This window comes from Bos grunniens, chromosome 15, assembly GCF_055505025.1.
Source record: "Bos grunniens cultivar Pamir isolate PY7600 chromosome 15, Bosgru_T2T1.0, whole genome shotgun sequence".
In the NCBI taxonomy this organism is placed as follows: Eukaryota; Metazoa; Chordata; class Mammalia; order Artiodactyla; family Bovidae; genus Bos; species Bos grunniens.
The window spans coordinates 37471964-37484004 of NC_141179.1; the positions used below are offsets into that span (position 1 = coordinate 37471964).

General features: G+C 44.3%; 1 long non-coding RNA gene and 1 other non-coding gene across 4 annotated transcripts in view; both read right to left on the bottom strand.

The window, feature by feature from the left end:
- Positions 1–1149: 1149 nt before the first annotated feature.
- Positions 1150–12041, bottom strand: part of LOC147357678 (uncharacterized) — a 310603-nt gene continuing 299711 nt past the window's right edge. For all 3 annotated transcript variants that reach the window (XR_015141519.1, XR_015141510.1, XR_015141509.1), the window contains 2 exons: positions 1842–1911; positions 1150–1525 (listed from right to left, as the gene is read on the bottom strand). This is a non-coding gene — a long non-coding RNA (uncharacterized LOC147357678). The remainder of the gene's footprint in view (positions 1526–1841; positions 1912–12041) is intronic.
- TRNAW-CCA (transfer RNA tryptophan (anticodon CCA)) lies at positions 6681–6752 on the bottom strand. The gene has a single exon. It is a non-coding gene; the product is annotated as a tRNA-Trp (tRNA).

Below are 12041 nucleotides of genomic sequence, written 5' to 3' on the forward strand. Positions count from 1 at the left end.
ACCCTTAAGGCCAAGTGATAATGAGTTTCCCATTAGCTGGTATTGTGACCTTTTTTTCCACTGAGAATTCATTGAAAACCTACTCTGTGTTAGAACTTGAACCAGGTTCACAGTAGAAAAATGAGTGGACCATGAGCTCTGACTCCAAGTTCAAAAGATTACATGCATTTTTTCAGATCCTAATATGTTCCTGGTATTTTACCATATTATCCCCTTTAATATGGGCTTCCCTGGTGGCTCAGAGGGTAAAGCCTCTGCACACAAGGCGGGAGACCCAGGTTCAATCCTGGGTCGAGAAGATCCCCTGGAGAAGGAAATGGCAACCCACTCCAGTATTCTTGCCTGGAGAACTCCATGGACAGAGGAGTCTGGCAGCTACAGTCCATAGAATTACAAAGAGTCTGCAAGGCATGACTGAGACTGAGTGACTAACACACACACACACACACACACACACACACACACACACACACACACATGAGTGACATAGAGGAAGCTGCAAGGATGGAGCCTGAAGGGAGTGGGGAGTGATGAGTTCATCACTAGACCACACCAGCTTTTGCCCCGCTTTAAAGCACAATCAGCCAATATTCATGGAGTTCCCAACGTGGGAACAGTACTGAGACTTTCACCAGCTCTCCAGGGTAGGAAAAAATATGTGTGCCTCCCAGAATTGTCTCTCAGCCCTTTCTCCTGTCTTCCTAGCCCTTCTTTTACTTCTTTCAGGAAAGGCTTGGACATGAATTATCTACACCTGAGCATGAATGAATATCAGTGCCCTCTTCCCTCTCCCAAGGGAAATTTTGGTTTTGCAGCTTGCTCTCTCATATCTTTGCACCAAAATACAAAGGCCTCCCATCAACCCAACACATGTGTGCCTCCATGGCCTGCCTGCCTCCCTTATTCCCACTCCAGACAGCTTAACTACAATTGTTCTTGTCTAATTCCAGCCGAAAAGTCCTGGACTAGTTGTGCATGTCCTCATCCTTCCCATGTCTGTGAATCTCCTAATGTTGCTCCCTCTGGAAGAATACACTTCCTTACACCTAAACACTGCCTCTACATTAGGGCCTCATTCAGAGATCATCTCCTCCAGGAAGGCCTCTTTGATCTCACAGCTGAAAATAATTTTTCACTCAGAGAAACTACTAACACAGCACTTCACAAACTTTATTTTGAATGTGATATTTTTCATTTGAGTCAGCCCACAGTTCCAGTGAAAATAGAGACTCAGATCCAGTGGGTCTGACAGGAGGGCTGAGACCCTGCATTTTGAACATGCTCATCCATGATGCTAATAATTCTGGTCTGTGAATCGCACTTTGAGTAACAAGTGATCCCTGATCCTCTTGGCATATGGGAATCACCTGACCAGCTTATTAAAACTCCGGATCTTGGGGCCAGAGGTTGGTCCAGGTTTTGTGGGGCTTGAGGTCATTCCATGTAGAGGATACTCTTTTAAAAATATAAAATGAATAATAAGAAATTGCTGGAGATCTTCTCAGGACCCTGGAAGGGACTGTGCCTAGAAGGTAAAGATCCCAAAGTTTAGGCTTCAGTAGCTTCAAGATAAATCCATCTTTTCCTGGGCCCCACCTATGATCAGAATCTCAGAAGGGTGGAAATGTGTGTGGATTTTGTTTTGTTTCAGAATTTCTCCAGATGAGTCTTAATGGCCAATCCCTGGGCTCAACCCCACCTTTGGGAACTGCTGTCCGGAATCTCTTGTTTTCGTCCTGCCTGTCTGCTTAACGCCTCAATCCTGTTCATCACCAAAGGCCACTATGTCCAGCATTGGTCTAGACCCTGCAGACACAAGGATCAGAGAAGGATACTCTTACCTTGAGGAGCTCATGGTCTACTGGAAAGCTGGCCACAAAATGAATTTCACATCAACTGTCTGTCCAAGTTCTGTAGGGAAGAGAAGAGGGAACAAACTTCAGCCAGGACAGGAGGACAAGGTCTTGCAGAGGGACTGACATTAGCTAGGTCTTGCCACATTACTGGGGCTTTTCCAAGTAGCAGGAAGCCCTGAAAGAATACAGTCTCTTTAGAAACTAACCAATCACATTCATGTGTGGCAGAAGAGGAGGGCACATAATGGGAACAAGGTTCAGGGCTGTGAGAGGTGGGTCTGGAGAGCAACCAGGGCCCCAGGAGACTGGGCTCAATGGGAGTGGAAGAGTGGGCAGGGGAAAGTTTTTGAGCAGTAAAGTACGTACCTCGATCAGGTCTGTGTTTTGCAACATGCATGCATTGCTTTCAACTTCCAACTATAATTAGTTTGTCCTATGACTTATGCAACTATTAGATCCAGAGATCTTTCTTTTTTATCTTTAATTCTTTAACTACTATTTCTTTTTCAATGGTCACTGTATGTCAGGTAGGGTGCTAAGCATTTTAACCTCATTCAATCCTCCTACCAACTCTGGAAGGCATAGAAAATGATTCCGATTTTACAGAGAAATAAACTGAGGATCAGAAAATGTAAGAGACTTGTGCAAGGTAACAGAAATTTTTAAAAAGCCTAGTGACCCAGGGACTACCACAATGCCAGACACTCAGCAGGATTAAAAGTATTTGATGAATTAATACATGAATGCTGAGATAAAAGACCCCTGATTATTAAAAGCCAATTTTGGAATGAATGTTTCAAGTAATGTGAGGGATGTGGGATCTTCCTGTTTCCCTGCAAGTCCCAGGTCCCTTCCTCCTGGGTGTTCAAGCACGTTTCCAGCAGCTAGGCTCCTTCCTCCTGTCCTCTGCTTCAGTTAGAGAAAAGGCACAGTGGTGGGACAGCCCGTGGAAACTGTGAAGATAGCTGATTTGGTGATTCTATTTTATTTGGGTTGGGGGGAGGTGGGTTTTATTAGGTTTCAAATCCATTCCGTTCCATTAGATCCAATTTATCTGTTTCAATTAAGACAAATGAGCTAAATTTTTAAAATATTTGGTGAGTGCCTAATATTGCCACTGGGTGGCAAGAGATAGAGTGAGTAAGAACCCCGGAATGCTACAGGCATCTCGAAACAGGATCTGAACCTGATAGAGACCCTTGATTTTAGTTCTCATCCTGGGATCCATTCTAATTTACAGCAAAATGTAGCCTTTCATGGTTTTAACTTCGAGCCGTTTCCTCCAGCAGGTTCAGCCTCATTTCCCCATTCTTATTGTCAAAAGATGTTGGAGGTTGTGGCATTTCATACAGTATATCACAATGCTTTCTGTATTTGAGGGGATCTTTATAACCGTATAAGGAGAAAAGCAGAGTAAGAGAGTGAAGATCACTCTCTGACAGCAGAAGCTCAGAAGCTCAAAACCTTGCTTATACCACACAGCTTGGGCTTCCCTGATAGCTCAGTTGGTAAAGAATCCGCCCGCAATGCAGGATACCCTGGTTTGATTCCTGGGCTGGGAAGATCCCCTAGAGAAGGGATAGACTACCCCCCCTCCAGTATTCTTGGGTTCCCCTTGTGGCTCAGCTGGTAAAGAATCTGCCTGTAATGCAGGAGACCTGGGTTCAATCCCTGGGTTGGGAAGATCCCCTGGAGAAGGAAGGGAAAGCCTACCCACTCCAGTATTCTGGCTTGGAGAATTCCATGGACTGTATAGTCCATGGGGTCGCAAAGAGTCAGACACGACTTTCACTGTCACCACACAGCTAGAAATTGGGGCACAGGGTCCAGAACCCAACATCCAATACTCAGCGAGGTACGATTTCAAAGTGACACTATCGATGAGTCACCTGGCAGGTCATCGACATCCCCTTACTGATATATTCAGTGGCATTTTGTTCTCGCCTTTGCTCATACTGGCTAGTTTTCGCTTCCCAAATAGACTGCAGACAACATATAGGAAGGATACAACTTTTATTCTTTCATTTCTCACACCTTAATGAACATTATATGCCAAACACTGGAAGAGTTACTATTATGGGAGAGACAAAGGATATAATTATGAATAAAACAGGCCCTCTGTGGGTGTATGTCTAATGGGATAATAATATTTTATGACTTTTTGAATTTTTACTATGCCCTAAGTTTTGTGAGTATATTGAGATGCTGAGAGTAATGAAGAACTTGTCTGAGTTGGGAGAACCGGGATTCCCATGGATTCCCCAAAGAGGCTGACCCAGGGCTGAACTGACATGGTATGATATAACAGATAAGAACATGGCTCTAGAAGGCAGACAGATCCCATCTCAGTTCAGCCAAATATTGAAACTTGTGTGATCTTAGGAAGATGATTTACCTTTGTTCCTCAGTGTCTGTATCTACAACCAGCTCCCAGTTCCATTCCTTGGATCAGTTGATAAAACATATGTAAGATCCTTGAAGAAATATCTGATCCAGCGCAAGAGCTCAATACTCGGTAGCTGAAGGGCCAGAAAGCCTGGCGTGCCTCAGTCCATGGGATCGCAAAGAATCAGACGTGACATAATGACTGAACAACAACAGCAATGCTGTTAATGTGAAGAGGGGCAGACACGGCCTGAGTGTGCATGCATTCGAGTGCATGATGTTTAGGTAGCATCCCCTGCTCCCCCCAAGTTCCTAAGAGTAAATCCTTTAAGTTCCCACACCCCAGCTTTGCACATGGCCCGTAACAGAAACCACTCACAACAGGCTGCATCTCTGTGACCACTGGATGCCAAGTGCCCCTCACTGGAGACAATGACAAGCCCAGCTCAGCACATGAACACCTCTAACAGGCTTCTGAACCCTGCCAAGCCCTCGTGCCCACTTGAGCACCAGGGGGAGGGGGTGACTGTGGCATAAACACACGTTTGCTTTCATTTGGCTTAGCTGACTGTGTGTTTTGTTAAACAAATTTAGGCTTGGAAAAGATTATTTTTGGTACACTGCTGCATAATTAGATGAATTTTCATGAGTTTATTCTTGAAATAAACTTTGAAATTGTCCATGTTTTACTGTTTTTTAATCATCTGCAGATACTGTTTTTTGAGACTTAGCATGAAAAAAAAAACCTTGTTACATATCAGTTTAATTTAGATTCAAATAAAATAATTTTTTGAATTTGCAGCAACAACAAGTCTGCGAAAGTGGTTGTAACTGGTGCTGAGTTGTTTGAGGATCAAGATAATTACAGTATAAAGGATAAGAGAGAATATAATATCCTGGCATCCAGTGCCTATTCAGCTAATCCCCAGCCCTTGACAGATGTTCAAACACAGTATTTTTAAAAGCTGACTTTTAAAAAAACAGGGCGAGTCACTTATTAGATATAAACAACATGATAAGAAATTCAAAGTCTGACATCCACGAGAAAACGTCCGTGCTGAGAAGCAGGAGAGACAAGGTAAGAAGTCAAATGTGTCATGCTCATTGCTCTAATGGGGGCCCCAGGCAGGACTGCAATTGCAGAAACACCAAGCCCTACCTTAGCCAGGAGCACAGGTTCCATCTGTACCAGCCCCTGAGGAGCAGAACCCCCAAGGCGGTTTCCATGATGCTGTCAACCCACACAGCAGTGGCCACACCTCTCTGGCGGCTGTTTGAGGACTAGGATGCTGGCAGCCAGCACCAGGACAGTTTGGCCAGTTTTGAACAATAACAGCATAGTATTAGGTGGCCCCAAGAGATGGCCAGGCAGATGGAGGGGTAAGGAGCAGTCTGTTTATTGGCTCAAGGATCGCCCTTGTCCTTGGCCCCCGCCACTCCTGCACTCACTCATCCACAAAAACTCTTCTGAGCCTGAGTATCAGTTGGGTATCAAGGCTGTCTACTAACCTCTAGGGTTCAGAGATGAATGAGACCTCTCTGCCCTGCCTCCAAAATCTCATAGGATACCAAAGGAGAGCAGTCAAATCCATTGATAACAACAGTAAATATTATGATTATTGAGCTTTGCTGCTGCTACTGCTAAGTCACTTCAGTCGTGTCCGACTCTGTGCGACCCCATCCATAGACGGCAACCCACCAGGCTCCCCCGTCCCTGGGATTCTCCAGGCAAGAACACTGGAGTGGGTTGCTATTTCCTTCACCAATGCATGAAAGTGAAAAGTGAAAGTGAAGTTGCTCAGTCGTGTCCGACTCTTTGCGACCCCATGGACTGCAGCCTACCAGGCTCCTCCATCCATGGGATTTTCCAGGCAAGAGTACTGGAGTGGGGTGCCATTGCCTTCTCCACATTGAGCTTTGCCTATATCCTAAGCTTCATTCTAAACGTTCTTACAAATTTCCACAGTAACCTTACAGAGTGGATACTACATAATAATACATAATAATGTCCCTTTTACAGATGAGGAAACTATGGCACAGCGTGAGTAAGTGTGGGATGAAATGACGTCTGACAAGGTGGTGATGGCAGAGGCGGGATCAGGAAGGCCTCGTGGAGATGGTGGGGTTTGAGTGGGGTCTGTAAGGACAGATGGGATTTACAAACGTTAAGATTCTGGAGAAGGGCGTTCAAGGCTGAAAGTGCCATGCAGAGAGAACAGACACATATTATTTGTGAACTAAGACATTAAGCTTCCCCCAAAGATGGCATGGAGCTATCTTTTTCTGCCTCTGTATATAAATGGAAAGTGAAAGTGAAGTCACTCAGTCGTATCCGACTCTTTGCGACCCCATGGACTGTAGCCTACCAGGTTTCTCCATCCATGGGATTCTCCAGGCAAGAACACTGGAGTGGGTTACCGTTTCCTTCTCCAGGGGATCTTCCCAACCCAGGGATCTAACCTGGGTCTTCTGCACTGGAGGCAGACGCTTTAACCTCTGAGCCACCAGGGAAGCAAACATTTAAATGGAATTCTGTACCAAAAGCCCTTAGCACACTGGAAAGCACAAGTCAGATCCTGAATGCTGGTGTTTTCCTCCTTTGTGCCAATACTTTTATCTGGGGCCCTTGAAGGTTGCTTCTGCACAGCCGTGCCTCCAAGGTGGCAGAGCGCTTTGGAGATAAGGCAGCCTCTGCAGGATGCTCGTCTACAGACCAGGGCCTGCCGTCGGTGGGTCTGAGCTGGAAGCACCAGCCTTCAATAGCAGGAGGTGCTAGTGAACCAGAGGCAGCTTGGCCAGGGCTGTAGATTTTGCAGAGTGCAAGTGCATGAAAAGGTAGACCCCCGGCTCTACCTGACTCTGTTTTCAACCCATGTGATGCTTCCCTTATGCTTTTCATTCCGCTCCCTCTCATCTTTCTCCAGCATTGTTAGGAATTGCCTTATCAGCATTTTACTTTCAAATAATTGCAGAAAAGGATCTTCTTTTAAAGGAAATTCTGTCCTTCCTTCAACCCCTCACCCTCACCCAGACAGTACATCTTTCCATGAGGATTTGCATCCAGGACAAGGTTGAGGGGAGGGGGAAGATTCCAAGAGACTATGAAAAGAGCCTGATATGTCCCCCTGCCATGGGGTGGCTGGAGTCTGACATGCTTTAGAACTAGATCTGATTAGCTGTTTTGTCCACAGAGCGAAGGAGAAGGTGGCAGGATGCTGTGTGTGACCCACACGCCCAGAGCAGAGTTTGCCAGAGCAAGAGTTACTTGAGTGTTTTCTGGGTACCAGATGCTGTGAGAGACAGCCTGTGTGGGGTTGCCTTATGTCTTGCCCAAGAAGGCCATCTGGAGGGGCTGTGGGAACACAGGGCTGGGGGAGAGGATTAATTCCTTCATCTCAAGCTTACCCTGGGCACCATCTCAAGGGAGCAGAGGTCTCCACTGTGGTCTCAGTGGTGCACTCTCTTGGCAAGCTTCAGAATTGTTCAGTGCCTCCAAAGAAGTTCAAGGCACTTCTCAGTCATGGCTTAAGTGGTGGGAAGAGGTGAGCCTGGGCATAGGGGTGCGGGGATGAGGGGTATACACCAGGCTGTACTCTTCCTCCATCATTTCCTCCTAAGGTGTCCTCTGCTCAAGATGCCCTCCACTCTCTGCAAGGTTCCTACAACCACCATAGAATTCAAGGATCCAGCGCTCTAGTCACTGCCTCTAACCTTTCCTGCATTTTTTTTTTTTTTCTGATCGGGCATCTCAGATTCTCTGAGCTCAGGCTCAGTTTTCAAAAGCTCCCTGTCTTTTGTCCCAAAATAATATTAGCCAGCCTTCGTGGAGTGATTTCTAGGTACCAGCTACAGCTCAAGCATTACATATATTATCTACTTTCATTCTCACTAAAATCTTAAGGTGTGAAACTCGAGATGCATATGTGTTCAGAGAATAATGAGTGCTTATTCTTCTCAACAGCTTCCTAGGTGGCTCAGTGGTAAAAAACAAAAAAAAAAAAGAAAAAAAAGTCTGCCTGCCTATGCAGAAGCCGCAGGAGATGCAGGTTTGATCCCTGGGTCAGGAAAATCGCCTGGAGAAGCAAATGGCAACCCACTCCAGTATTCTTGCCTGGAAAATCCCATGGACAGAAGAAACTGATGGGCTAAAGTCCGTGGTGTTGCAAACAGTCAGACATGACTGAGTGACTGAGCATACACGCATATTCTTCTCAACACTCAACAGAAATTTCACCTAGAAGGAGCATCAAAAGAGTGATGGAGTGAAAAAACAAATCAAAGGTGGAAGGAAAGAAAGAAAGCAAGTCACCAAGAATATTGTCCAAGATACTTACAGGTTGGGGATGACTTTAAGTAAAAGTTTTTATGTCTCTGAGTTTTTGTTCTTCCCTTTGCAGTTACTGGCAATAAAAGAGTAAAAATAAGTATAGGATGTAAAAGTACTTTAACTTGCTTATAGTATGTGCTCATTTATTGTTTTGTTGAATAAATCTAATTTTTTTTTTTTTTTACTATGAGGACTAATTCCGTTTTTCTGTGTGTCCTGTCTCTGGGGCAGGCATCAGAATCCTTAGGAGGAATAAGACAATTCTGATGTCCCACAATACACAATTAGAACCACAGCTTCACATCATTTTTGAAAAAAAATGGCTGTCCAGTCTGTTTGATCACCTCTAATAATGGAGAATTCACTACCCCTTAGTTTAATCCATAATCATACAATCATGGTTGACCAGTTGCTTTTTGCATCAGGCTGAAATTTCCTGTCTACCTTGCTGGAAGAGAAAACAGAGCTATCCTGGGCTGGGTTTCAACTTTTCCCTAAGTGGAATGGCGAAGCATAGATTCACACAATGCCAGAGTTTAAAGAGATTTATAAACTTCATATTCTAGGGTCCTACTTCACAAATTCAGTTCAGTTCAATCAGGTCCGACTCTTTGCAACCCCATAGACTGCAGCATGCCAGGCTTCCCTGTCCATCACCAAACTCCTGGAGCCTGCTTAAACTCATGTCCATCAAGTCAGTGATGCCTTCCAACCATCTCATCCTCTGTCATCCCCTTCTCCTCCTGCCTTCAATCCTTCCCAGCATCAGGGTCTTTTCCAATGAGTCAGTTCTTTACATCAGGTGGCCAAAGTATAGGAGCTTCAGCTTCAGCATCAGTCCTTCCAATGAATATTCAGGACTGACTTCCTTTACTATTGACTGGTTGGATCTCCTTGCACTCCAAGGGTCTCTCAAGAGTCTTCTCCAAAACCACAGTTCAAAAGCATCAATTCTTTGGCACTCAGCTCTCTTCATGGTACAACTCTTACATCCATATATGACTACTGAAAAAACCATAGCCTTGACCATATGGACCTTTGTCTGTAAAGTAATGTCTTTGCTTTTTAATATGATGTCTAGGTTTGTCATAGCTTTTCTTCTAAGGAGCAAGCATCTTTTAATTCCATGGCTGCAGTCACTGCAGTCATCTGCAGTGATATCTTCACAGATTAAGAAAATCTATATGCAAGATTCAACTTTCCAATTGGTTGGGAAGAGAAGAATTTTATTATTCAAACTGTTTGTTCAGACCTGTGGGTTGAATTTCTCTCTGGAGTTCATTAAGAGGGAAGTCACTTTGGCCATATCTTTTCAAGGCCTATTTCAGACCTTCTCCTGTAACTGGTTCTACCACGCTTGTGGTAGATTGTTCAGTAATGTTCTCCTGTTCAGTAATGCTCAAACCACCCTGAATCTATACCCTTGAAAAGTTTCCCATATACTTACTCTGAGTTTGGCCACGTGATTTCACTTTTGCCATTATGACACAAAGTAGAGACATGAAAGTTACTTATATATTGAGACTCACCCTCTCTTGCTTCTTTTGTAAATCCATGACTGCCACCATGTAATCAAATCTGGGCTAGCCTGATGGGTAATGAGAGCCATGTAGCTCATTGCCTTCATCACAGCAACCAACAGCCAGCTAACTCCCAGAAGCAAAGTCACCTAGCTGACTTGCAGTTGACTGCAGGTGTGGAAGTGAAGCATTTGCAGCTAGCAGAAGAACTGCCCAGCTGAGCCCAGGCCAAATTGGCAATCCTCAGTCATTAGTTAAGCAGATGGTTGTTGTTTAAGGTCACTAAGGTTTGGGGTGACTTATTATACTATATTTCCCCCAAATAAAATTTCATGGACCTGGCTTCCCTAGTAGCTCAGCTGGTAAAGAATCCACCTGCAATGCAGGAGACCCTGGTTTGATTCCTGTGTTGGGAAGATCTATTGGAGAAGGCATAGACTACCCACTCCAGGATTCTTGCACTTACTTGGTGGCTCAGCTGGTAAAGAATCCACCTGCAATGCAGGAGACCTGGGTTTGATCCCTGGGTTGGAGATATCCCCTAAATAAGGAAACAGCTACCCACTCCAGTATTCTGGCCTAGAGAAATCCATGGACTGTATAGTCCATGGGGTTGCAAAGAGTCAGACACAACTGAGTGACTTTCACTTTTCAACCTGTCCATCAGTTCAGAGCAGCCTTGGAAGTAGACAAATCACCAGTTACAAAGCTTAAAGATCATAAGAGGAAGAGTTTTTTTACTTGCACTTTTACCCTTTAATTCACTAACTTTCACAGGCATACATACACACACACACACACACACATACACATATGGGGCCTGAGATCTTGTTTATGGTCACAGAGCCAGTCAGTCATCAAGAAACCCAGATTTTTAAACCCATGTTGGCCTGTCTCCAAATTTTAAGCTCAGATCTTTCAACAGAAACCTGTAGACCTTTTGTCATCGCCTTCTTTAGGGTCTATTTCTATGCAAGTCTCATGGCTTTCTTGTGAAGCCTGCTTTGCTACCACCACACAGGAGTGGGAGCCACCATGATGGGGGCTCTCATGAAAGGAAGGGGAGGAAGAAAACCACACTAGACCATGCACTAATAATTCTAACCACTAACATTGATCAAGAATTACTGACCCTTAATTATGTGCTAGATTTTCTTCTAATCCCTTACATGAATTATTTCCTTGAACCCTTACTGCAGTTATCTATGAGTATTACTACTAGATCCATTTTGCAAACATATAACTAATTTGGCCAAGCAGGTGAACAGTAAGGATTAAAAGCCAGTGATCACCACATGCTGTGCTGCCTCCTGATATGGTTCAGGGGCTAAGTTGCTCAGACGGGTTTCCAAAAACCAGGTAGCCAGAAAGCCCGCAAAATTTTTGCAGCTACTAAGACCAAGGCTTTCTGCTCTATGCCTGGACTGTTAAGTAAAAACAACTGAGGATTTGCTGCTTTTCTCTTCTCATTTTAAAAATCATCACTGTATTTTTCCAAAGCCTGGAAGAGCAAACATAATCCCCAGCTCTAGGTCCCAGAGCCCCATAAAAGAATAAAAGCATACTCAGTGGTCATTACTGTGCTAGGTCACCTCTGTATGGTATAGTTCATGCATTTCTTACCACCAGCCTGAAACATCAGTGTGATTATCCCCATTTTACAGATGCCAATTAATAGCAAGTCCCAATCAACAGAATTCTGGAGAAAACATATTTTACCGTAATTGGGTACTTTCCTAGTGCCGCGAAATAATTTGTTCTCTTTAGCTCCGTAAACATGTCACCTCCAATTTTATTTGCTTCGTTTGCTTAGCAAACTCTTCCCACAAAGGTTAAATCTTGTTAAGAGAAAACTCCAGGGTTATCCCAAATTGTTTCATTGGAAGAAATTCTCATAATGAATATGTGATTGTGATTCTCATTCCAAAGCCATGAGATCTGGAGATGTAAACA